Raw genomic sequence first — 25999 nt, 5'->3', positions numbered from 1 at the left:
CGAATGAAGTCTGGAGTTTTGTTAATAGGGATATGTTAATATTAGTTTCCTAGTTTTGACAAATGTGCCATGGTAATGTAAGATGTTAACCTTAGGGAAACTGCGTGAGGGGTATACAGGAACTCTCCTGTACTGTATTTGCAACTTCTCTGTAAATTTAAAACTATTCCAAAATTAAAAGTTTATTTAAAACTCTACTGCACCAATTTATAGTCCCACTAAGAGGGATAGAAGTGTTAGTCTTACCACAACCTTGCCAGCAGCAAGTATTTTTAAAAACTCAGTCCTCGAACAAATATTTATTAAGCGCCCTCGGTGTACCAGGCACTATCCTAGGTACTGGGGACCCATCATTAAACAAAGCAGACACAGGTCAACACCCTCACGGAGCTGACACTGCAGCAGGGAGAGACAGACTGTTTAGTATGTTAGAAGTAATAAGTGCTTTGGAAAAAGGAAGGAGCAGAATAAGGGACAACACGGGTGACGGAGAGGAAGAGGGGTGGGCAGCAATTTTAAATACGGTGATGAGACGCTTCATTGAGGAGGCGACCTCTCAGCAATGGCTTGAAGGAAGGGAAGAGGCGAGCCATGTGGCTATCTGGAGAAAAGGTTTGAGAGGTAAGGTGGAAGACAGATCACGTATGGCCCTGTAGGTGCCATGCAAGGTGGCAGAGACCACCAATCTCTCACCAAAAATTCTGTTTACTCTGCTACATTTCCCAGCCTCCTTGCAGTTGGGCAGGACTGTATAACTAGTTTGGGCCAATGAAATAAGACTGGAAGCGTAGTGTGTCACTTCCAGGTTCAGGCAACAAAAATCCTGCATATGATTCCCTGGCCTTTCTTTCCCTGATGTGGTAGCCGCGTTCCAGGTGGTGTAGCTACAAAATGGTAGAGCCTCCATGAGCCTGGGGTCCTGAGTGACTACGTGGAGCGGAACCTCCCCTACTAACCTGCATATGATGTGCGTCCTGAGCTGAGTCGCCAGCTGGTAGCACCCTGGAGAGAAGCCGCTGTCCGGCACTGACTCTAGGTTAAGCTTCTGGGATTTAGGGGTGGTTATCACAGCAGCGCAGCTTAGCCCATCTAGCCTGACACAGAGGACTCGGCTTCCACTCTGCGTTAACCGAGTCAATTGCCATTCATTAGAAAAATACAAGCATCATTGCTTAGTTTTAATTTCTTTGCTATTTGGTAAATGTAGGAGACTGTATTTTCTAAAATGGCCATACCAAAATCTCCCATGCCTCATGCTCTTATCATGGCATTGGCACTCCTCTCATTGAGAGGAGCATCTCTGTTCCTTCCCCTTGAATCTGGGCGGGCCTGTAACTAGAGTGAAAGTGAGGTTATGTGACTTCTGAAGCTACGTCGTAAAAAGTGATATGGCTTCCATCTGGGCCTGTTGGGACGTTTGCACTTGGAAGTCTATTGCCATGCTATAAGGAAGCTGAGGTCATGTGGAGAAGTCAAGGGTAGGTGTTCCAGGTGACCTTCCCAGCTGAGGTCCTAGCTGACAACTAGACATGTGAGGGAGCCTTTGAGATGGCTCCAGCCACTGTCTGTCTTCAACCACATGAGAGACCCTGAGAGAGAACAAGGCAGTTGAGCTCAGTCAGCCCAAAACCATAACAATAATAATGTTGTTTTAAGCCACTAGGTTTTAACGTGGTTTGTTACATAGCAATAGATAACCGAAGAGTGAAGCTGAACATCTTCACCATTTTTATCTAATATAAGAAGTCTTGGGGCCAGCCCCGTGGCCAAGTGGTTAAGTTCGCACGCTCCGCTTCGGTGGCCCAGGGTTTCACGGGTCCGAATCCTCGGCGTGGACATGGCTCCGCTCATCAGGCCAGGCTGAGGTGGCATCCCACATGCCACAACTAGAAGGACCCACAACTAAAATATATATACAACTATGTACTGAGAAAAATGAAATCTTTTAAAAAAAAGTCTTTTTACACTAGGATGCCACCTCCTTGACAAGCCTGCTTTTGTCGTTCCAGATGAAAGTGCTAAACAGGATGAGGCAATGGATGAAATTACGAGAGATGCCCCTCAAAGCTGACACAGATCATTAACAAGATGTTCTGAGTATAGCTGTTCAATTAATACACAGTAGGTGTTCAATAACCATTTGTTAAGTGAATGAATAATGCTGTCTATGGAGCGGGGAATACAGAGAGGTTGGTCAAAGGATACAAACTTCCAGTTACAATGGGAATAAGTCCTGGGGGTCTAATGTTCAGCATGGTGACTATAGTTAACACTGTATTATATACTTGAAAATTACTGAGAGAGTATATCTTAAATGTTCACACACACACACACAAAAAGGCAATTATGTGAGGTGATGGAGATTTAACTAACCCTATTGTAATAATAATTTCACAACCAATACATGCATCAAATCATCACATTGTACATCTTAAACTTATACAATGTTATATGTCAATTATCTCTCAGTAAAGCTGGAATAATAATAATAATAATGCTGTCCACATTTCTGCATCGTATTTAAAATATATTATAATCAACCAAATTAAATGCTTTGATGAAATTCAGATGTATTATGCAACATTCCCCAGAAATACCAGTCTATTAAACCCTTTTATTATAAAAGGCTTACAGCAAAGTTGGCTTATTTTCTCCTTCTTTTTTTTCTCTTTTGTTTCCTTTCCATCAAACAAACAAAATAAGTATATACCATCTCAATGTAAAAGATTCAAGGGGCCAGCCCGGTGGCGCAGCTGTTAAGTGCGCACATTTCCCTTTGGTGGCTCGTGGTTTGCCAGGTTGGATCCCGGGTGCAGACATGGCACCGCTTGGCACACCATGCTGTGGTAGGCGTCCCACATCTAAAGTAGAGGAAGATGGGCACGGGTGTTAGCTCAGGGCCAGTCTACCTCAGCAAAAAGAGGACGATTGGCAGTAGTTAGTTCAGGGCTAATCTTCCTCAAAAAAAAAAAAAAATTCAAGTAATACATATGAAGGAAAGGTGAAACATATCTGTACCTCATTTGCCCCAGAGGCAAGCCTTGCTGACGGTCTGGTACAGATCCAGGCCTTGTCTCTGTACGCTTGCATTCATGTATACGAACGTAGTACAGCAGAGTGTATTTTCCAAAAATGGCCACAACAACATTTCCCATTCCACATGCTCTTCTAAAACCTTGCCATGCTGCCTGAGATGGAGGCTCCGTCCACTACCCCACAACCTGGGCAGCCTCTGTGACTGCCTCGCCCACGTATGACAGAAGTGATGTTAGGTGACTCCTAAGGCTAGGGCAGAAGAAGCAATATTGATTCCCCTTGGCTCTCTATCCCAGGACACACACTACTGGAGCCCTAAGCCACCTTGTAAGAAGTCTGGCTACCCTGAAGCCCCATGCAGGAGACACCACACAGAGAGAATAGAGAGAGAAAGGATCATAGCTTTTCCCAACCCCACCTTGCTTGAGTGCTCCCACCCAGGCGCCAGACATGTGAGACAGCCTCCGCCCCAAAGCCTGTCAGAAAGCAACAGCGTGAGACTCCGACTGAAAACCACCCAGCTGAACCCCAGCCATCAGCAATAATAATATAATGATAGTTGTTGTTTTAAGCCACTCAGTTTATAGAGAGTTGATTAATACACATATCCCCACACCTGCTTATTTGCATAAATGGCCTGCTGTTGTATAGATTGCTCTGAGACTTCCTTTCTTCATTGAACAATTTGTCTCTGAGACTATGGTGCATCAGTGGGCCCAGATCCACTTCCCGCTTTGCAAGGCCGTGGGGCATTCTATGGCATGGATATTCCATAACAGACCACAGAGGAGTTTCAAACAACTTAAGCTGTGGCCCGGCTCTTCAGAGGAAAGCTTACTTGGAAGCCCACTCTGTGAAACAAGTGAAAGCAGCCACCGGGCCCCCACAGTGCCTCTCATTAGTAACCTCCCTGGAGGGAGAGGCCCTTGAAGGAACTCCTTCTGCACCACAGGGCCCATCCCTCATCACTCCCCCAGCAAGTTTCATAGCTGCTCAGTAAATACTTGTTGAACGGAAGTGCTCCTTCTGGATAGGAGCTTCACCAATAAGGGAAGTGAAGAAGCGTGGTGATGGCCCTGTGTCAACAATGAGTGAAGGCCTGCGCTGCTTCCTGACAAGTCCTCAGACCCGTTAGAGATGCGGTTGGATGGGTGACAAGGCGCAGAGGAGAAAGAATACAGTCTTTCCTATCGATGGTTCCCTCTGTCAAACTCCAGTCAACCTAAAAATAAATTTAAAGTAATAGGATAAAAATAAGGAAATACAGTGGAGCACTTCAGCTTTGAGAACACTGAGCTTCCAGGATGGGTGAGGAACCCCCGCTGACAGGGTGCCTCTCTTCTGTGTAGCCTCCCATTCCATCTCCCCACCAGGCTTCCCACCTTGGGCCTTTGCATTTCCGGAGAGTCGCCTACTTTTTAGAAGACAGGGCAAGCCCTCGAGCCCTCCTGTCACCCCATGAAAGATGCTTAACCTGGTTATTCATCCCCTACCCCCTGCCCGGCCCCCGCCAGCCCTCAGAGATAGTGTGAGTGTGGCACAGGTGCACACACACTTACACAATCATTAACATGCTGACTGGGTGAGGAGTCCATCCCTCCTCTGTAACTGTCGTGAGGAAGATGGGAGAGGGAACCTCGAGCTTTGTCCACCCTGCTCCTTTACTGTCTCCCTGCCTCCCCTTGGTGTAATCAGTGCCAGGGCCCCCTCCTATGCCCTCCAGGTACACAGCCTCTGGTTGCTTAGCAACGGCGTGCCTCTTCCCCCTACCTCAGCAACCTCCCCTGTAGCTCTAGTAGCAGCTGCAGCAGGGAGAGCCAGGCTGGACCCCACAGGAGCTGCCGCCGCTGCTGACAGGGAATGTGTGGGAACAAGCCCCAAAATAGGCCCGAGTGTGAAACCCAAGGTTCTTTTTTAAGACCCAGGTCCCACACTGACTCTTGGAAAGTCCTGCCATGCTCCCCTGTCCCCAGCATCTGCCAGGTGGCTTGTTCCCCCTCCCATATTGGGTGTCTCAGCCCACTTCTGTGCTGTCACATGTCTGCCCTTCTTTCTGCCTTGGGTCTCTGGATCTGTCCCTGTGGTCTCTCCCTTTCTTGGGGCTCAAGGCTCCTTGTCTTTTTGTCCATCCCTTAACTCCACAGCCATGTGTGTCTGTCTCTGGGGTCTCTGTAGCTGCCCCAGCCTCTCTTGCAGCCCCTCCTGCTCAGACCATGTAACTTCTCCTTCACTAACACAAATCCCCTCTCTCCCCACCTCCAAGGGCCCATCATCACTGTAATAATTCCATGTTGCCATAGCAACCATGACCACACCCCTTGTTACCAAATTTCTAGGAAAGGCCTGTGGTGGGAATGGGTCACAGAAGAGGCCCCCAGGGGAATCTTCCTTTCCTCACTAACCTGCCCTGGGTTTCAGCTTCAGTGGAAACTCACACTGGACTTCTGGCCAACCAGAAGAGGGCTAGGGCCAGAAAAGAAAGAAAGGCCTTCCTGCTGCCTTCCCAGCATCCCCTCAGCTACACTGTCGAGTTCCCAAGAGAAGCCTCGGGAGAGGCTCACCTGCCATGGTCAGGAGCCTCTCCCACCCGGAACAGTGCTCCCCTGCCCCCAGCTGCACCACGCCTCCAAGGGCATGGTGTCCATCTCCCTATCTGTGTCCACCTGACTTGACTTCTTTACACTCCCTGCCACCCCACCTCCCTCCGTCCTGAATGCTTGGGTCTGACAATACGATCTGCAAATTAAGAAGCAAGACTAGGGAGCAGCCAGCAAAGAGTGGACCGAGAGGATATACTTCCAGAGTAAAGGGAGGCAGGGCAGAGCCCACCTCCCAGGCAGAACAGGGTTGGAGGGACGCTGAAATGAGGGCAGGAGGGAGGTTTGGGGAGGGGTGTCTGGATTCTACCTTCTAGCAGAGGAAGCAGGCAAACAGCAGATGGAACTTCCAGGCAGGAGGCCGGACCAAGTGACCTCACCCAAACCCTGTGGTCTGCTGCTATTGCAACCTGGCGAGTCTCCCGGCTCTCCTGGGTCCCCAAGTAGGAGAGCTTTTTATAGTTCACTCCCCAACTTGGGTTTGAATAATTAAACAAGATGGACAGAAATAGCAGCTGGACAGTGAAGGCGGGTTATTTTGGGGTTTTCTGGAACACAGAGTGCTCCTGGGCGTCACCCTATCCCTGCAGGGGGTGGAGCCACCATCAAGGCTGATGGGAGATCCTGTGGGGGAAACCCACCCGCACCCCCCAGGGTTCCTTGGGTTGACAGTATTGCTCTCAGCCAAAGGAGGGTCTCACTGCTTCTTTCTGGTCTTCAAGGAAAGAGAGGGCTCTCGCTACCCTCTGCTCATAGCTCCTCCCCTGGCAGGAAGACCCTGTTGTCTGTCAGCCCTTCCACTTCAGAGATGGTGACAGATGTTGAAATCAGATCGATAAGCAGCTGCAAGACAGGCTGAACCAGGACGAGGTGGCTACTGCTCCTCTGGCCAAGGAGCTGGAATCAGGTGACAGGAGGTCTTGTTCCCCTCTCACCCCCCACCATAACTATTGGGAAGCTGTGGACGGAATGAAGGTTAGGGTGGAGGATGGGAGGCAGAGCTGGGGAGAGGAATTGGTGGAGGAACAGATCAGGCTCCAGAGAAGAAAAGGCCAAAGATGCATTAGTGTCTGGGCTGAGAAGCTCTGAAGGGGCAGGAAGTTCCCCTCTTCCAGCTCCCTTTTAGTGTCCTCTGTCCCTGGCGGAAGCCCAGCCTGGGTTTCCTGGGACAGGTTTTAGAGCTGAGTTGGGGATGTGGAGAGGTTGGGAGGCCCCCCCTTGGGTCTCCACTGCAAACCAATCATTTGCGGCTTGTTTGCATAATGCTTTTGGTTTAACCACAGAGATTAGAGCCTCACCCCAATTCTACCTTGAGGCTGTACCACAGAGCTTAAAACCTGGGGTACAGAGGGGGCATTTGTAACGTTTTCTCCCTTCAGGGGTGGGTTTGGAGGTCAGATTCCAGGAAGTACTGAAATCATTCACTCATTCAACAAACATTTTAAAGCATCAACTACAAGCCTCACATTGTGTTGGTACTGGGAATACATTAGTATGGCGAGGTCTTTGCTCTCAAGAAGCTCACAGTTTAGTGGGGGAGATGGCCATCTTAAAACTACTCCTTACGATTATTGAGCACTTACTATGCAATAGATACCACACAAGAGCTTCGTAGAAATTGTTCCATTTAACCTTCATGGCAAGTCAATGGTCTAAGTAGCATTAGCCCCATTTGACAATTATCAGAACTAAGATGAAGAGACTTGTCCAAAGTCACTCAGCTAGTAAACAGTATAAATGGAATCGGAACCACGCTTACATGATTCCAAGGTTTGTGCTCCTAACCACTGCCCAGTGGTCCCTAATGCATGGAAGGAAGAGGTAGGTCCCTTAAATCATTAAATGGTGCGGGTGTTCAGAAGAGAGTGAGATTGTCTCTAGCTGCAGGTGTGTACTACGAGAGGGGGTTAGGGGTGTGGGGGGGGGGCGGAGCAATCAGGGAATGCGTCCTAGGGGAGGTGGCTGTGCACTGGACTCCATTTATTCTACAAAGACTTAAATTGACTATTTACTACGTGCGTTGTTCTTGGTGCTGCGGGTACCAAAGTGAACAAAATCCTTGCACTGTGGACACTGACAGGGATAGAGGAAAGGCTGAAATTATAATTGGGTGAGTCTTCAACGCCAAGTCTCCTTTACCTTCAGAATTATTCTGCTCCTCCTGGGTTTCTCTCCCAGGCACAAATACCCAAATTTCTGGGGAATCTAGAGAAAAGGCTTGGCCCTCCTACCCTGGGAAGTCCTTCCTAACGTCTATCCCGCATTTCTTCCAGTTCTAATAACTTTCCACACCCATTCCTCTTTTTCAAGGCCAAATCTCACAGCAGTAACCCGGGCAGGCCAAAAGCATCTGGCCCTTTAAGGCCACTTTCTTCCCCCCACGTGCCGTCTGGTTGGGCTGGCGACGCTGACGCACGCGTGACGTCAATGGCAGCTGGCGGAGTCTGGGCACGAGGAGCAAAGTTGGGATGGGGGTGGGGGCCGAGAGCGTGAAGGCGGTTCATTTGCATTTAAAGGGGCCACTCCCGGGTTAGTGCTCAGAGCTTTAAAGAAATGTGTATCTGGCAAACTTTCCGTTTTGGGCTATGGGGCAAGAAAAAGGCGTGGTACAGTTGAAGTCAGTGGTGACTCGAGTTTGCGATGTCAATTATGTCCTTCCGCGGAAAGGGGAAAATAGTCCGTCGGTGCCCGAGCTGAAAGCACGTGACCTGGAGGGGGCGGATGGCGGGGGGAGAGAGAAGGAGGGAGGAGCTGGGGAGACGACTGTCAGGCTTCGTTTCAGCTGCCCCCACCCCCACATCCTGCCCACCCTCCTGCAGCTGCCACCACATCCTGCCCAGCCGGGGGCAGGGAACTCTTGTGGGGGGGCACTGACCGAGGACCTGGCTTTGGTACCCCTTCCCTGCCCCCTTCACTTCCAGGGTGGGGCCTCTGCCCTTTGCCCCGGGCCTGGCCCCAGGCACCCTGGCTCTGAGCTTGGGGCACAACTCTGCCAGCACAGCCTTGGACACCTCTCTGCCTGACTAGCACCCCTGGCCCCCCAACGCTGGCCCAGAGTCGGACTTGTCAGAGCAGAGCCCCATCCCTGGGCTAGCACAGTTATCAGTGGACAAATAGAGGTGTTCAATAAAGTTTTTATAATCTTGAAGCAGATACACAGCTACATACATACACATATACAGATTCATGTAACAGACATCTGCTGAGCCCATTCCATGCAGGGTCCTGCAAGGCCCTGAAGACCCAAAGTTGAGTTAAAACTGCTGCCCTCAAGGAGCTCAGGATCTGGTGAAGAAGAGTAAATTGGAAACCCAAAACATCAGTACCATATGGTGTGTACTGATGAGGTAAATACAGAGTAGAGAGCACTGTACACAAGTGGAGGCGGAGGATGACACACATGTCCACATGGAGAATATATACACAGAGGACCACCAGGACACAGGCTGATGGCCTTCCCCTCACAAGCAAGGTGGAAGATTTGGGGAGAGATGGGGGAACTTGCTGGGATTACTGTAAAACTAGGAGGAAGAATGATCAGCCCAATGGAGGGGATGAGATGGATGAAGGTCAGGGGTGGAAATTGTCCAAACGACTATGGGGAAGGCAAGAAAGGTCAACCAAGCAGCCATACAGAGGCTGGAACAACAGGAACGGCATCCCAGAGTTACGGAACAGCAGGCAGGAAGAGGAGCAGCCCTTGAGATGAGGAAGACCTTTCCAGATTAAGTTGGATTAGGGATGCTTGGGGGGGCATGGATAAGGGAGCTGTTGGTGTCCCATTGCCATATAAACTTTTGAAGATGATACTGCACAGAGGAGTTTACACATACTTTTTAGGACTTTGGTGGGCATCTGTCTGACTCTTAGGGGATTTTATAGAAACTTTGGGCTGTTAGATGACTTTTCTCTAGGAAAGATGGGTTAGTAGCCAGAAGGGGAGAAGGAAAAATGAGACTGAGGTGTCTGAGCCTGCTCAGGCATTTTCCACCTAGAGGATTCTAGGACGGGTTATCCAGGGAATAGGAGAAAAAGATGTAGTGAGTCACTTTTAGGAAATCATTATAATCTAACTTCCAACAACATTATTCCCTAGATCCTTTCTTAGTCCGCCACGGAAATCAAGACCTCATGTTTGTTACTTATCCTTTCTCATTAAGTTCTCTCGATAAATAAAGAAAAATTCTGCCTCATTTGCCATGTGTGCCTCACCTACTCCTACTCTGTTCTCTAATGAATTATCATTTCAGCATCTCAGGGGCCAGGACACTCCATCTCCCTTACTGAGCTCTTCCCTCCCCTCCTTTCTCCCTCCTGATCTTGGCCCTTTAACACCCTCCCAGGTGACTCACCTTCCTTCCTCATTCCTTTGTTAAGGACCCAACATTCCATGGCAAGGAGGACTAGCTGGCCAATCACGGCCCTGGCAAGCCTGCCTCGGGCTTGAGATTGGCTGGAGCTGTGGTTGGCGGGAGGCTCACGACGCAGTTCTATAAGGGGTTGGGAAGGGGGTTTCTGGGAATTAGCCCTGGGAAAGAATTTGTTCTGGGGCTGCTTAGGTTTTGGGAGTGAATCCTTCAAGTGGAGCTGGGGCCAGAGGGGTCTCTGGCTTGGAGAGCCTCAAAACTAGGGGCAGGCTGGGAACTCAGCTCTCTTGGTCTCCTGCGGGCTTGGCTGCCCCCCTGCCCACTTTGGTTTTTTTCTGTGATCTGGGACCCAGTGGTCTGAAGGCTGAGTTCCCAGGCCTATTCGTAAGAAGTCTTTTCCAGCAGCCCTGGATCTCTCCAGTCTCAACATTCTGCTTTCCCGACGTCGGAAACAGCCGGAAAATAAACACCCTGATGACTAAACGGTTTCTCCAGCTAGAGCCTGGGGAAGCACTAAAAATAGAGGCCACAAGTGAGGGGAGGTTCCCCACTTGAGGGAGGGGGGGCACTTTCCCATCCTGCTACTTCCAAAGCCCCAGGCCTGGCACAAGGCTCTGTTCTTCTCAGAGTCCTTGGGGACGGGGCAGATGGCTCCCCCTGCCTACCCTGAAGTCCTTCAGGCAAGTTAGCCCTGCCTGGCAAGGAATGCTGACATCGTCTGGTGCTGGGGCCCCATCTCCCAGATCCAGTGGGCAACTGAGAAGCTACATTTGGGGACAAAGTGGGACACTGTTTAAATCAGGTTTCCTGAGGGAGGGGCCAGGTGGAAGGGTTGGAAACTGAGGCCAAGGAAATAGGAGTCTGCTGGCTTCTGGTCTTAGGACTACAAGACAAGCCTTCAACCTATTTGCAGAGCAATTCCACTGAACTTGCCTCCTTTGAGGCTTGTATAGGATAATGGGCCTAAAGGTGTCTTTGCAAGTCCAGCCCTTGAGTTATTATAATGCAGCATGAGGCACTGTTCTAAGCAATCTACTTCTATGAACTAATTTAATTTTCACACCAAATATATGAGTTAGGTACTATTATCCCCATCTCCCTTTTTCCCCGTGAGGATCATGAGGTACAGGGAAGTTAAATAATGTGCCTGTGTTTAGTTAACAAATGGTGGAATAAGGATTTGAACCTAGGCAACTTGACTACTCCAAAGTTGATGCTTCTAATCACCACGACATGCTGCCTCTCTCTGTATATAATAGTCTCTTCGGCATTTGACCCAGAATCAGTTTTTGTTCAGTAACTCAGACCCAGCCAGAGAGAAATCAGGGTGTGTGAAGAACTGAGTGCCCTTCTGTTCTGCAAGGTTCTTTGAGATCTAAGCTAGATTCCATCATTTCCTCAACCTCCAGGTAGAAAGCAGCAGGACTTGGAGGTTAACAGTGATGCGAGAGAGCAAAGGTGACGGGACATTTGTCCAGTAGGCACAGCCCCTACACTCCTGCTTAGGACACAGAAAGATTCACCACACCCTGGGACAACCAGAATTTTAAATTTTAATGTTTTTCAAAGAGCTACTACTGCTTCTTTAACAAAATGCTTTTGGGCGTTTCCTACGCTGGGAGAAATTAGGGTCCCGCCCCTTTAAATTGCCCCCCTCGGCTGTAAGTGCTCTGGGGCCGCAGGCACTGGGGATTAGGTCACCCTACAAGTATGAGCTGTAGCTTTAAATTGCTGGGCGTCTGCCGAGCCGGGCCCTGGGAGGGGAGGGGGCCTGTCACAGGTAGAGGGAGCAAACGAGCTCCCCAGGTAACTCCCCAGAAATGAACATGTCCCTTTAAGTGAGGCTTCGGCACACACTAAGTGGAGGAGATGGAATCTTTTCCCCACTTAGTGTCTACCCTTAATTTATCTACTTCGACTCCCACCTCCCAACTCTCTGGGGGCTTGGCGGGAGGAAGGTGGGGACGTCGAGATAACGTGTGTCTGGGAGAGTGTGCACGGAGCCCGCGGAGCCTCCCCGGAAAGGACCTCCTTGAGCGCGTGGTGGCAGCAGTGCCGGGCGGCCGTCCGGCGAACTCGGAGGGGCAGCACGGGCGCGGGCCGATCCCTTTAAAGGCCTCTGGGTCTCGCCTCCCTACTTCGCCTGGCTCCGTCCCTTCCTCCCTCCCTCCCGGCTGGCGGAGGGATCTGCCGCTCCCGGCGCTGCAGCCTAGCTTTGGAGGGCGGTGGGGTGGGGGCCGACCCGGACGGGCCCGGCCGGCCCGAGGGAAGCGAGGGGCGGGGCCGCGTCCTCAGGTCCGCCCCTGCTCCGGCCCCGCCCCTCCGCCCCCACAGGTTCCTCCCATTGGCCCCCCCGCCTGTCCATCACCCCTGTCCCCCCACCCCTCAAGCTAGGCTGAGCTGTGCCTACGTCGGCCTCGACTCCCGGGGGCTGGAGGAGTTACCTTTGGAGCCCGAAAGGAGGAAGGAAGCAAAATATCAACAACAGCCGAGGCGGCTCGGGCGCTCGGCCCCGGTCCCCTGCTTGACCGCCGCCCGCCTGCCTACCCCCGTGCCCACGAAGGGGGCCCAGGCCCCCCGGCGCCGCCCAGGGCCCGCGCGGACGCCAGCCTCATTTATTATTCCCCCCGCCCGGATCTTCGGCTTCCCGGTGTTGAAGATCTCCCGGACTAGGGGCGAGGGCTACCCCCTCCCAGCCGTGACACCCCCCCCCTTCTCCCAGCGGGGCCGGTGAGTAGAGAAAAATAATGCTCCTGCCGCTTTAAGAGGCCCCCTCCCCCACCCCGTCCTGGGGTTGGGGTGGAGGGTGGTCTAGACCGTCCCCCTGAGGGGTGGGATGGGGTGGCCTCCTGGGCTGGGAGGAACTCGCGGAGCGGGCTGTGTTGTCTTGCGGCGTTGGTGGGAGATTACATGAGGACTGTTTGTTTGTGTTAGGGAGTCGGCTGTGGGGGATAAGTGAAGTGGGCTGTATTCCCTTAGGTGTTGGGGTCGGGGTGGGCACCGGCGGCTTGGGGGCGCGCCGGTCTGTTGGTGTCTGGGGGTTCCGACGGCCTCCGAGTGGTCTGGGAAGGGATGCCATCCTCAGAGGGGGTCTCCGGTGACAGCCGGGAGCTACTGACATTTTAACAGCCGGCCCTCCCTCCCTCTCCCTCCCAGCGCCGCCTGTTCCCTCCTCCTTGGCCCGAAATGGTGCAGAAGGGGGCCTGGGAGGGCGGCGGGAGGGTGGGGGCGGGGGGAGCCGCAGCTGTTTGGGAAGCGGGGGAGGGAGGGGGGATGTTGTTCAGATGACACCGGGGTGGTGGGTTGGGGTGCGTGAGGGTGTGTGCGTCCGGGGCCCGGGTTTGCCGGGTGCCTGTGGAGTTGGGACGCAGAGTCACCACGGAGGTGGACACCACAGGACCCTTCCTTGGGACCTCCTAGCTCGCTTCTGAGACCCTTGATCTGGTTTGTCAGCAGCCCCAGCTGAAGAACCCCCGACCAGAAGTTTGCAGCTGTTCAGCATCTGGGCAAGAGTTCTCCACTCCCTCTCTCCACCTATGGCAGGCTGAACGGGGCTGGGAGTGGGGGTCGAGGGGATGTTGGGGGGGCTTTTGGGTAGGGAGGGCCAAGGAGACTCAAATGCCTCTAGTCTCTCACCCCAGTGCCAGCCCACATCCCATGAGATTTGGGTCTTACAGGGTTTGGGGAAAGGGCCTCCCTCCCCCCCTGATTCAAACTGACCTCTCAGCAACCTCCAGAGGTCTCTCCCCATAAAGGAGGGCTCCTGGGTGTGGGCACGCTCGGTGCCGCTGACTAGGTTATCCCAGGTTTGCCCTTCTGAGTGGGAGGTACTCTCTGCCTCCCCTTAAGCGGTGCATTGTTGATGGGTTGGGGGAGGGTACAGTGGGTGGATCCTTTCTCCCCGGCCCTGTACCCAGCCCCACTTTTGAGGTCCCCTCGTAGGCCTGGTTTCTTTGGTTTGGGGGAAACCAAATGCCCCTCTCCCCTGTGCTTTCAGTGGGTCTCCTAGGCAGTTCAGGGGCCAGCCTGGACTATGGGAAGTTCGCCGTCTGGGGCGGTGACCTTGGGCTGCTCTGGCCTGGAGATAGCAGGGGTGCTCAGGCCAGCGTGAGATTGGGTGTTTTGAAGTTAGGAAGCTGTCCACTTCCCACTCCCCTCCAGCCCCCCAACAAGGAAGTCTCAGTAGCCACAGAGAGCACTGAAAAGGCACATGGCAGTGTTCACAGATGTCTACCCGCCTGTGGCCGCTGGGTCACACCCGCCCCAGGACTTAGCCTGGCTGTCCCAGCTCCCACGGCCTGCCTGGGAATGAATTTCCTTCCTGTGGTTTCCCAGTGTGTTGGACAGGAGATGGGGGTGGGGTGGGATCAGTGTGAGGGTTGCTGAGGACCTGTTTAGATGGGGTGATGGGGGGACACTGGAGCTTATGTGTAACTCTTTCCCCACTTGCCCCAACACAGGCATTTGGACCCTTGGGTCTCAGTGATCAGATTCTCTTTGTTGTAACTCCTCTGCTCACTCCCCCAACAACACACCTCATATGTGTTTGTATATGTGTGTGTATATGAATGTATGTGCATGTATATTTGTAAGGGGAGGAGTGTGGTTTTTCTGGGGAAAGGAGGATCTTTCACGCATGTTCCTTTAGAGACCAGAGAGGTTGAGCTTTTTACCTGAGATCACACAGCAAATCTGTGTTAGAACTTTAGCCCCACCACTGCTCTTTCAGGCACAGCTTCATAGTAGGAGAGACCATAGGAAGAAAGACACAGTCCTTAGTCTTGGAGGCCCTGGTCCAAGGGGAGAAGCAGGACCCAGTCAGAGAGCTTCATAACCCGTGTGTTGGAGGATGGGCAGGGGAGATTGGGCTAGAGCTTCTGTCTGCTGTGCCCAATGCCTGGAACAGAGTAGTGGAGGACTTGGAAGGGAGCCGGTGCTGCCCATTGTCCACCTCACTGTACCCGCTGCTCCTGGGCTGAAGGGGCTGGGGCTTCCCAGCTCTGCCCCTCTTGGCTCCTGGCTCTTCTCATAGGCTGGGAGATATGATAGTCTTTCTGGCTGCTGTTATATAATCTCTCCCCAGCAGGTTTTTGTTGTTTTTTTAAAATCTTCCCTGGGTCTTTCCTGGGAGGTATGATGGGGGGGAGAAGCCAGAAGGTAGACTCCCCAGGTGGGGGGCTGGAGGATCATTAGCAAGGAGGCTGGGAGAGGCCCCCTGGTCCCTGAGGGGGACAGGGGAGAGGAGGCCTTGGGATTAGACCATCATTCATTGTGACCTAGCCCCGCCCACCCTCCTCCTCTGACCCTGCCCTGGGAAGGTCTCTCTGCTGTGGGCCTCCCTGGCCCTCGTGCCCTCAGAGAGGCCTGGCCCTCTGCTCGTCGTGTCAACCTTTTCCTTCTGGCCAGCTGGGCCCCCTGCCCTCCCTGGTTGGCACTGGGTCCAGAATCTCAGTGCTTACCGTGGCCTGGTGTGGGCGGGCCCTGTGTTGAACACTTTGCCACCCACTCTGTACCTCTGTGGGCAAGGGGAGGCAGGGACAAATGGGTGGGTCCAGCATTTCCCTAGTTGTATTTGGAGCCAGGCCCCTGCTTGTCTGCCGCTCTAGTCCGGAGGGTGGTGGCCTTACTGGAGAAAAAGACTTGGTGCGGTGGGTAATAGAGGCCTCGACCTCTTGTGCCGGCAGAAGTCACAGTTGGTGTTCACCCTGGTTCCATCAGTGGGTATGAGGATCAGACGTGGGCCTGTCACCCATCATCAGGGTCAGATTCTGGGTCTTATGGCATGTGGTGGTGGGGTCTCCCCACCACTTGGGACCATGGCTGGGACTTGCCAGGCTCTCAGAGGCCAACTGGTTTGAGGCAATTATCTCCCTTTTACACGGAAGGAGGAGATGGTGTCAGGGCTGGCATAGCCTCAGCATCACTGTAATTGCTGGTGGCTTTTATGAGCCAGTCATGGGGCCAGAGTCTGGCCAACCGTCTGTTCTGTCCCAGTTTGGTGACTTACTTATGCGGGGGAGGGGAAGGTGTTAGGTACTAGTAGCTCTGTTCTGGAAGCTGGACACCTTACTGTGTTGTGGTTGATGTTACCTTGTCTGTCCACAATTGCAGCAGGCAGAATGGAACTTAGACTTCAAGAAGAACTTCCCAGTGGGGCTAGATGGGAAAGAGAGAAATGGCTCTAACTTGGCCTGGAAAAGAAGGGGATCTCAAAGCACTTTCTTCTCTGGTGGCTCTTGGTGGCTCTGCTGAAAGGCCTTGAACATTGGCCTAGCAGAGATGGTGCTCTTTGGCTCCTGGAATATTTATTTTCTCTTCTCTCCCCCTGCCTGGGGCTGAAAGTCTTCTGGAGCTGTGGGGGCTGGGTGGATGTCTGTGCAGGCTGGCATGCCCAGATGCACCTGGCAGGTCCACGGCATTTCGTGGTGGCACACATGCATGAAGGTGTGTGGCGCATACACACCGGTGTGTAGACACCCCCGGAGCAGCTGCCACTCTGTGGGGGGTGGGGGGAGGGGTAGTGAATGGCAAAGATGATTAAAGGATTGGAGACTGGGGATAGGGTGGGGAGACTGGAGGCAAGAAGGCGAAGGGCATGCAAGAGCTCTGGAGAAAGGAGGCTTGGCTACAGCAGGAGGGATTGAGGTTAGACCACAGACGGGCAGGCCTAAAGCATGGCTCGTAAGTTGAGAAGCCCTGGCTGACTTCCATCACTACCCCTTACAGTCCCCCTCATTTATTCCTCTCTGTGGCCCTGGCCCAGCCTGCCTCTGCCCCTCAGCAACCATGTGTCCTTGGGTAAGTCAGCTTTCTAGACGTACAGGAGTTTCGCCAGCCTCATGGTGATCAGAGCACCTGGGTGTTTTGGTGGTTTGTCACTCGACTCTGTTGCCCTCCCCACTCACGCTGAGGAGCGAGGCCACTCTGAGGTGTCCAGATTGCATCTGCGCCCTCAGGCATTTTGGGGCAGATCCCTGGCCTGGGTGATCCCCAAGGCCCTTTGCATCTGACTTTTCCTTTTCCTGAGGCTGCTGCTACAGCCTGCCCTTCCTGAGAGCCTGGCCCAGCTTCTGGCCAGGTGTGGAGACAGACGGATGCATTCACTGACTCTGCCCAGGACCCCGATAGCCTTGGGGAGGGCAGGCCCTTGTACCTGCTGTCTCTCCCTTCTGCTGTGGGCTGGGAGGGGAGGGGCCTGTCCGCAACTCTGGCCTGTTGCTGGCCACACCCAGGCGGGACCATATTTACTCATTTAAACTCACCCTCCCAGGAGGCTCTGGGCTCCAGGCCTGGTCACTGACCTTGGCGTGGTGCCTCTGGCGGGGTGCTCTGGCCACTCCCGTAGGAGTTGGGCAGACCAGGGAAGCATATAGAGAAGGAGCTGTTTTTGACCCCTGGTGAAGAGAGCTTCAGTCTCAGGCAGTGCCCCACTCTCCCTGTTTTCTGATATACTTTGGAGACCCAAAACTAGAACTTTCGAGGTCCCTGGGGACTGGAGGAAGGAAACTTCCATTTGCTGTGCCCCTGTGTGCCAAGCTCCGTACTAGGCATGGAAACGTATGGAGGCTCATTTGTTTGTCTCCACAACTGTTTTTTATGTTTGGGGCGACTGAGTCAGATTTAAGTGACTTGCTCAAGCTTTCTCAGTTAGGAGATGATAAGGGCTTCCGTCTGGGGTTGGGGGAAGGATTCTGCCCTGCAGCTGGGGCACTGGGAAAGGAGGTCCGGGGGAAGGAGGAGGATTTGCTGAAGGAAAGAGCTAACCTAGTAGGATTCCCTGCAGAAGGCAGAGGATTAGGGTTTGGTGGCAAATTGAGGGGGGTGTGCTTCAGTTCCCTGAGAACGTGTTGTCTTCTGATTGACCGCCATGGGAGAAAGCCCCCAAAGCAGTGGTATGAAGGCAGGAACGGATGGCACTCAGGGACCCCTCCTGCGTACCCGTTAGTACCCCTTGAGCTACCACCTCAGATGGATGAGGAGCGAGACTAGAGTGGGACGACTTGAGCCACAAGAGTCCTGGGCTAGTCTGAAGGCAAGAGGCATGGCTGATACGAGTTTCCCAGGCTCAGAAATTAGGGGATCTGCCATGGAAGGAATGTGCTGTAACTCTCCGGTGGAGGGAGACCCTGCCTGCTCTCAGTCCAGGTCACGCGGGGAAGCAGTGTGCTCAGGAGTCAGCCCACCTCTGCCACTTATTTCGGGTGACCTTGGGCAAGTCCCTGCCTGTTTCTGAGTTGGTTTCCATTTCTATGAAAGAGAGAAAAGGAACCTCCTTCCTCATTAGGAAAGGAAGGAGGTTCAGTGGGAAAATGTATGGTGCTCAACTCAGAGTGGGTGCTTAGAAAGGGGGTGCATCCTTTCTTCCAGACATCAGCTCCAGCCCAATGTCAAGGCCTAGGACTTGCCTGCTAAGGCAGCCACCCAGAAGGTGGGGTGAAGTCAAGGTCCCTGGGTAAGGACTTGGTGTGGAGGGGGGCTGGGGAGGCCTGAGGAGACCTCCAGGTCTGGGGCTCAGTCTGACCCTGGGATGGGCTTGGGAAGCAGAGCCCAGCCCTGCCCTCCCCAGCCAGCTGTCTCCTTGTCTCCGAACCTACCCCCTCCACACTTCGCCCCATGAGTCTTACCAAATCCCTCTGGCTGCGTGCTTTCTTACTCCTCATGATTTCCCCACCCCCACCCCGCCAGCAAATACTTGGGGTTGAGGGTTGGGAGCACAAGGAATAAGAGGGAGCTCATCCCCAATCCTCAAGGGAAAACTTACGGTGGGAGTGGGTGTAGGTGGGGAGAGGAGGGGTCGGTCTCTTCCTTTTTGTGGAATCTCCCCACTCCAGTTGGATCAAGTGACATGGAGACAAGGGGATGGAGCAGATGACCTCGCACCCGGAGTTTTTCCTTTCGAAGCATGTGTGTATTCTGTGTTCAGTGAGGGACAATGGTTGGGGGTAGACCAGGAGGAAGGGCTGATCTCAAAGAGGTGCTTCGGGCCTTCTCAGTCACATCTCTCCTTGACCTCTGAGCCCCTTTCCTCCTGCCCCCACAGCTGCCTGCCTCTCTGCTGACTCCCCTTTGCATACCCCATGGCAGGCCTGTGGGGCCCCGGCTGACTGGGTGGGGACAGGTGTCCTGGCACAGCTGCTCTCTCTTGTCTCCCCCACCTGTCAGTCCAGGGGGTGGGGAGCTGACAGGGAGGGGAAAGGAGGAACCTCCTGGCCCCTCACCTGCTCCCTGGGGTGGGGCCCTGGTTGTAAAGTATAGCAGAAGGATTGAGAGTAGACAACAGGGAGGACTTCCCACTCAGAGGAAGGACAGCTCCAGGTCATAGAAACGGCAGAGCAAGCTTGGTGGGCAGGGGTGCTAGGTGGCAGAAATCAGAGGGTTCTTTGCACAGTGTCTTCAGGAAAGAGTGAGGAGCTGGGTGTTGGTGAGGGGCACAAATCAAATCTGGGGGTGAGTATTTGTATAGCTGTGTGCAGGTACCCACCCCCACCAAGCCGGCCGCCCGGCCCCCTTCCATCTGGCTGGGCATCTTAGCTTCACCTGGCACCTTTCCTGAAAGCAGCAAGCTAATCCTGTAAGAGCTGCCTGGCTGGCCGCCTCAGCAGGCCCACGCAGCCGCACTGCCTGCCCTCCCCTGCCAGGGGCTTGGAGGACTGTCCTTCGAGTCAGAAGGAGACCTGGCCACTGCCCTCAGCGGCCCCTTTAAATCCTCCGTGGCTTCCTGAGGTCATGATGTCTCTAGGAGGATTTGCTTTCCCTGATTGGATTGGCCTCTTTCACCCCCCTGGCTGTAATTGTAGGTGGACACTTCACATTCTGATCCTCCACCTTTTCTGCCATCAGCATTGGTGCTGTCCAGTCTGAAGGCCCAGGCCTCGGGGCCCCCTGCCCTCTCTCCTTGCCCTCACCTCCCAGCAGTCAGGGCCCAGACCCCTTTCATCTGCTTCAGCCAAAGCAGCCATGCCCCTGTTCTGTGGGGAAGAAAGGATCTTGCTCTTTAAACAAGGGGACAAACCACTGCCCTGAAAGGGAATGCCCTTCTGAGACTGTCTACTGCCTGCTTTTCTCCACTTTTTCCCTGAGCCTGCTTTTCCTTTGGCCCACACTCCATAGTTGCCCCATGCCCTCATTTCCATGGGAAGTCCCTCCCCTGATCTAACCATCAGCCCACCTGCTGCAATGGCAAGTAGCCCAGACCCAGCACTGGTAGCAGTATACTCACCCCAACGGCTCTTAAGCTGACCCGCCCCCAAGGCCCCAGCTGCCACTTTCACTTCTGTCTCCTGAGACCCCAGAGGGAAGTTGGGTGGGGAGGTGGAAGGTGACACACTAACCGTCCCAACCGCCCCCACCTCTCCTCAGTCAAGGCTTCGAATAGCCAGGGGCCCCTGTCCACCACTCTTGTCCACATGACTGACATGGGCTTAGGTTGCAATATAAGGGTTGGCTGCAGTAGGAGGGATGGTGGTTAGATAGCAGGAAGGACTTCCCAGGAAAGGAGACCACTGCTGGGCTCCATTGTTTCAGAGGGTATGGCTGGAGGTGTAGATACTACAACTGGACAAGCGGAGGTCAGTTTGACCTCTTCAAGGTAGGCAGGGGACTGGTTGTCTTCCTGCTCCCATTGGTTGGAGTGTAATGCCAGGGCTCCCGTGCTCTCCCAAATGTTACCGGCTGCCCATGCTGGGTTGGGTGACTTCTAACAAAGCAAATTTGAGCCCCAGCGGCTAATTTGAGGCCAAGAACTCAGACCTGGGAAGTCTTCTCTGTAGTCTTGCATATATCCTGCCTGCCGTACGAGGCCGTTTCCCCTCATTTTGCACTCTCACGAGTGGATTTTAGAAGTGGGAACAGAGGTAGAAGGAAAGCACAGCCCACTCCCATCCTGCTGCCGCCCCACCCTCGGCGCTAAGAAGGGGAATGAGGCTTTTCTGCTGCGGAGCCCCAGGCAGCATCACTGTGGAGCCATCACACTTCACCCTAGGAATTTATCGAACTCCTTGGCTGCAGTGCTTGCTTATTTCTCATAATCTCACCTTCCCCTGCCCACTTCCCTTCCTGGACAGGGGACCTAGACGGGAGAGGATGACCAGTTGGACTGAAAGCTCTAGAAAGATGATAATCCTGGGGGTATTTATCAATTCAGACATGCTTTCTGGAGGAGAAGAATGGCACTGGAGGCCTGAGGTACCAAGAATGCTGCTTGGGGTCCCTGAGTACCTAGGGATGCTGAGTGGCGGTGGCCCAGGTCCTGGAATGGGAAGTTGAGCCTGATGGAATAAGGTCAGAGACACTATGCAAATCCCCATGCAAATGAGTAGTAGTGAGTCATTACCGATCATGAAGCAAGGCTCAGGCTTGGGTTCCAGAACTGGCCCCACTAATGACCATGATATTGACCTTGGGCCAGTGGCCACTCAGTAACCAGAAGCAAGACCTCAAGCCTTGGGTCTGACAGGCATTCCAGGTGTGTGAGGAGATTGGGATGGCTGAAGCTCTGCTGCCAGGGCCTTGTGTGCCCCACCTGGCACCTGCCTCAGCTGACCACGAGCCTCTGTCACCCCTTGGCCGTCTGTTGTGGGGGTTACTGTTTAGAAAGCACCTCTGTCTTCATCAGCCCCTCTCCACTCTCTTCTGGCCTCCACATTGCCTTCCCCCTCAAGCTGAAGGACAGTGAACCCAACCGGCCATCTCTTCTGTTACCTCTCCAGAGAATCATAGCCCTGCTCTCCCTTCCTTTGGGCCTCTCTAAAGAGCACAGGAACCAAATTTCTGGGCTGTAAGGGCACTTGGGTACCTAGTCCACTCCACCCACCCACTGTACTGGCCGGTGAGGTGAAGCCTGGAGGGAGGAGGAGGCAGTGACTTATTCAAGGTCACACAGTGAGTTGGGGCCAGAGTAGGGACTAGACCCAGGCATCCTGAATCCCTCCCGGACCCCCATATTTCCCCGGGCTATTCATTGCTCTACTTCACCCACCTCTTTTCTACTAGGACTCAATCTCCTCTTGCCCCCAAATTCTTCCTGAGATCAAGCTGGGTGGCTCTAGGAACTTGCGGGGGTTGGGAGGGGTTCCTAGGAGCCAGTCCAGAGGCCAGAGGGGAAGGCCAGAGCCTGGGGTGGGAGGTGTTGGAGCCTGGCTGGGGGGCTGGCTGCTCCCTCTGTAGGGAGGCAAACAACCTCACAGCTGCTACAGGAAGGATGAGAGCTAGACTACAGGAAGGACAAGCTGGGGTGGGGAAGCAGTAGAGGAGGCTCAGGAGCCAGACCCTCACTGGAGAGGCATCTCCTGGGCAGAGAACAGGATGACCCCGTCCCAGGAGATTTGCCAAGGAGAAGAGGGCGGGAAGCCTAGGGTGGGGCTTGAGAGAGTTGTCCAGCGGAAGCTGGAGGGAGGGCTCCCAGCCCTGCTCCCCACACTGGTGCTCCTCTTGGCACCTCAATTCCTGTTCCTTAAGCTGAGGCTGCAGTGCCTGCCTCCACTTGTGTTCCTAGGGTGCCTGGGGCCCAAGACCACCCCTGCCCCAGGTTCAGCTTTCCTGGACTGGTCCTTCCCTCCCTCCCCCCAGCCTGACAGCCCGCCCCCAGGTCCCTTGTCGGTGAGTTAAAATTAGCTCAGTGCCCAGGCTAAAAATAGCCCCTGCCCAACCCTGAGGCTGCTGGGCTGGGGGAGGGGAGTCCCCGAGGGAGGGGAAGATGGTGGGAACCAGGGGTTTGAGAAGTGAGCCTGCCAACAGAACTTCAAAGGGAGGAGGATCAGGGATGGGGACCTGCCTGCGCCTTTGAGAGCAGACCCCAGAAGAACTCTGGGGTGAATGAAAAGAGGCTGCCATGGGGGAGGGGGCAGAGAGAATGGAGTGGAAGAAGGAGCCGGGGAACAGTGGGTGGGGACCAGGCTGGGGAGAGGGGTTAGTGTGAGACTCCAGCACTGCCTTCGCTCAGACTTCGGAGGGGTGATGCCCCCACTTCGGGGCCAGTACAGTGTTTGTGAAGGAACGGCTCCCTGTGTGTACCCCAGGGCCCTCTTGCCTGGGCCCCATCTTTCTGTGTTTGGGGGGTAGTCGCTGAGTTCACCTTCCCACCCTGTCTTCCAGAGCTCCTCAGCGTGTGTCTTTGCTTAGAGGGAAGAGGTCCGAGGGCTGTGCTTCAGAGAGTGACTAGGAAGGTTGTGAGCCGTGGGGGTGGGCTGGGAGTGGGGGCCGTTCCCAGGGGATTAAGAGGCCCTAGGCCTGTGCTCACCTCTGCCAGCTCTCGGGGCCTGCCCTCAGGCTTGGGGAGATGCTCCATCCCAGGCCCAGTCCAGGTCCCCAAGGGCCCCTTGCCTCTCCTTGCCCTCGCCCTAGATGGGACCTGGCCTTCCCTTGTCTCTCTTGGCTGGACTGCAAGTTTTCAGAGGGCAGGGTTGGTGTCCTGTCAAGTTACGCCCACGCCCGGCCTAGCTTCAGGGTTCTGCGAGCAGCTGTTGCACCTGTCTCTTGTTCTCTACCTGTTTCTCTCTGAATCTTTGTCTCTATCTGGTCTCTCTCTCTCCCTCTCATCTGACCCTTTCCTTGTCCGTCTCTGCCTCTGCCCCACACTCTGCCTTCCTCTTGGCCTCTCTGCCTCTTTTCTCTGTCTCCTTTCCTGCGTTTGTGTGTCTGTCCCCCTCTGCCACCCCCCTCATGTCTGCCTCACCCACGCCTCCTCCCTCGTTAGTGAGCAGACTGCTTGAGGCCGCCTGACTGTGGGGGTGACAGGTGGATTGGATTGTCACCCCCTCCCCCAGCGCCTGCTGCTTATTTCATGCCCTGCAGCCCAGCCACGGGGAAGGGGCGGGAGGAGGGATGACAGCTGTCTCCAGCGCCTCCTGCCTTCTCCTCCAGTCCACAGCCTGCAGCCTGGAGCAGCCTGGGAGGGAGGGATGAAGGGCTGCTTAATGAGAGATGCCTTTCTCACTGTGTGGAAGAGCAGGGTTGAAGCCCCGTTGCTCTGTGATGGGGGGCTGCTCACTCAGCCTCTCTGGGCATCTGCTCCATTTTGGCCTGTGCTGGTATGGCAGCTCTGAAAGCAGATGCCCTGCAGTTCCTCTGAGCCTCTGGGACAGAAGGTGGATATGGGTGGGAGGGTGCAGGGGAGAAGGGTGGTCGGTACTGCCCTGCCTACAGCCGGAAAGGGGGTGGAGGCCAGCCATTGGAAGGCACGGCTCCTGCACCTCCCCAGGAAGGGCCGCCCTGCTGCAGCTGCAGCTCCAGGAGGCCGCCCTGACCTCTCCCCCCAACTCTCCCCACTGGCCCCAGGCCACCCTCACACAGGAACTGAGATAGCATCATTCTGAAACCCGAGAATGGTTTGAATATTGCTCAGGTACCAAGAGGTGTTACATTGGGGGAGGCAGGGGCCTGTTTCTTCTCCTTTACCCCCTCCAAACCAAGACCCCTTTAGGGTACCTTTGGTATATTATTTGTACCTCGTTTACATGTAAATACGACCCACAGGTTCCGGTTGGGTCTGTAGCCCTGCTTGGAACAATAGCTGTCCAGGGGGATCCTTCTGGATCTCCCCAGCTCTGGTTCCCTCAGCCCTTCCTTGTCAAGGGTGTTTTCTGATGAGCCTCCTACCCTGCGTCCTCTCTGCTCTCCATTTGCTGAGGCTTGTCTGCAACCACCCTTCTCTGCAGAAAGTGGGCCTGAGCCTGGCTCTCTGGGGCTCAGCCCAGCTGCCATCCTCCCTCCCTCTTTGCTCATTCTGTCTCCATCGTTGTCATCATTGTAGAAGGCCCTGCCTCTGCCTGCCCCCAAGCCCCACCCCCCAGGAGGGCCACCCTGCCCAACCCTGTCCTGCCAGCACTGCCCTGAGTGGGTGAATCAGAAGCAGCCAGAGCCTTCGAGGGGGTACTTTTGGTGACACAGATGCTGCCAGCCCAAGGAGTCATAGCTGTGGCCTGAGGTCAGGATTGGGTGGGTCCTGGGGCCTTCAGGATGGCCATCCTGACCAACCCCCTGTCTCCATGCCAGCCCTAAACCCTCCCAAGCCCTGGGCTCCAGGAGAAGCAGCCAAAAGCCAGGTCATCTGGGAGGGCTTCCTAGAGGAGGAGCAGGCTGGAAAGGAGAAGAGGAATGGGGCCAGGCCAGGGAGAAAAGGCTCACATCTGGAGAACAGATGCCCAGGCCTCTGGCTCCTGGCAGTTGGTTAGGTAATTAGGCAGAGGGCTAATTAAGGAGGTCCAGGTGTTCATTAAAACCTCCCTAATTGAGCAGGAGGGAAGCTTGGACAAGATAGGCCTCCTTACTTTGGATAGGATCAGTTTAGGGTCCTTTGTGCCCATCCAGGCCCCAGCTACTCCTTCCAAAGTCAAGGCTAAGTTCATGTTCTTGCCCCAGGGCTTTCAAACACTGCAACAATGTAGAATGGATAGCAGAAGGGGAAAGAGATTAGTCCAGACTGAGCCTTCTTTGTTGGAGGGCTCCTGGTTAGATTGGAGGAAGGACTGCCCAAGGCAGGGCACCTCCTCCGGTGGCAGTGTTGGCACAGGTAGGAGCAGCAGTGGGGAAGGGGCCCTGGGAACGTGGAGTTAGGAAAAGTGCTTTGGGCAACCTTGGCAGAGACTTGGGAAAGATGGGGCCTAGATTTTTTTAATCCTGACTTCCCTCTGTCAGAGGATGCTCAGTGGGCCTCTATGGCTTCCCTATCTTCTCAGCCCTGATCCCTCTCCCATCCCAGCTCCCCCAGCATGAGGCGGGGGTGTGGGGGGGGCGGTGTAGGAGATCAGCCAGGGAGCTGGTTGCCAGGCGACAGTTGCCTAAGCAACCCCATCCTCTCCATCTCCATGTGTTCAGGGCTGCTCCTTAGAAGACTTCAGAGTCTCACCCTCTGTACCAGCCAACTCGAGGGTAGGGAGGGTTGAGGACTGAAGTAGCAGCAGTGTTTAGAGGGTAGGTGGTATCCAAATGGACAAGCTTCAGGGGCATCTGGGAGAGGAAGTGTTCTATCTCCACAGAGGACAGAGTGAGAGGAGCTGGTCC

At 54.3% G+C, this 25999-nt stretch overlaps 1 protein-coding gene and 1 long non-coding RNA gene across 7 annotated transcripts in view; one reads left to right on the top strand and one right to left on the bottom strand.

Annotated features, from left to right (window-relative positions):
• Positions 1-3595: 3595 nt before the first annotated feature.
• Positions 3596-6103, bottom strand: LOC139041990 (uncharacterized). Its single transcript, XR_011498136.1, has 2 exons — positions 5944-6103; positions 3596-4258 (listed from the first exon to the last, which is right to left on the bottom strand). It is a non-coding gene; the product is annotated as an uncharacterized lncRNA (long non-coding RNA).
• A 6267-nt stretch (positions 6104-12370) lies between these two features.
• The window catches only part of MEF2D (myocyte enhancer factor 2D), a 33153-nt gene continuing 19524 nt past the window's right edge, over positions 12371-25999 (top strand). For 2 of the 6 annotated variants that reach the window (XM_044757663.2, XM_044757661.2), the window contains exon 1: positions 12373-12730. The gene's annotated coding sequence lies outside the window, so the exon portion shown is untranslated. Of the gene's footprint in view, positions 12731-13306; positions 13507-25999 lie in introns of those variants that run through there. The other 4 variants (XM_044757662.2, XM_044757664.2, XM_070496828.1 and 1 more) reach the window with 4 other exon arrangements.

Source organism: Equus asinus, chromosome 25 (assembly GCF_041296235.1).
Source record: "Equus asinus isolate D_3611 breed Donkey chromosome 25, EquAss-T2T_v2, whole genome shotgun sequence".
Lineage (NCBI taxonomy): Eukaryota > Metazoa > Chordata > Mammalia > Perissodactyla > Equidae > Equus > Equus asinus.
This window is presented reverse-complemented; position numbering and strand designations above follow the sequence as displayed.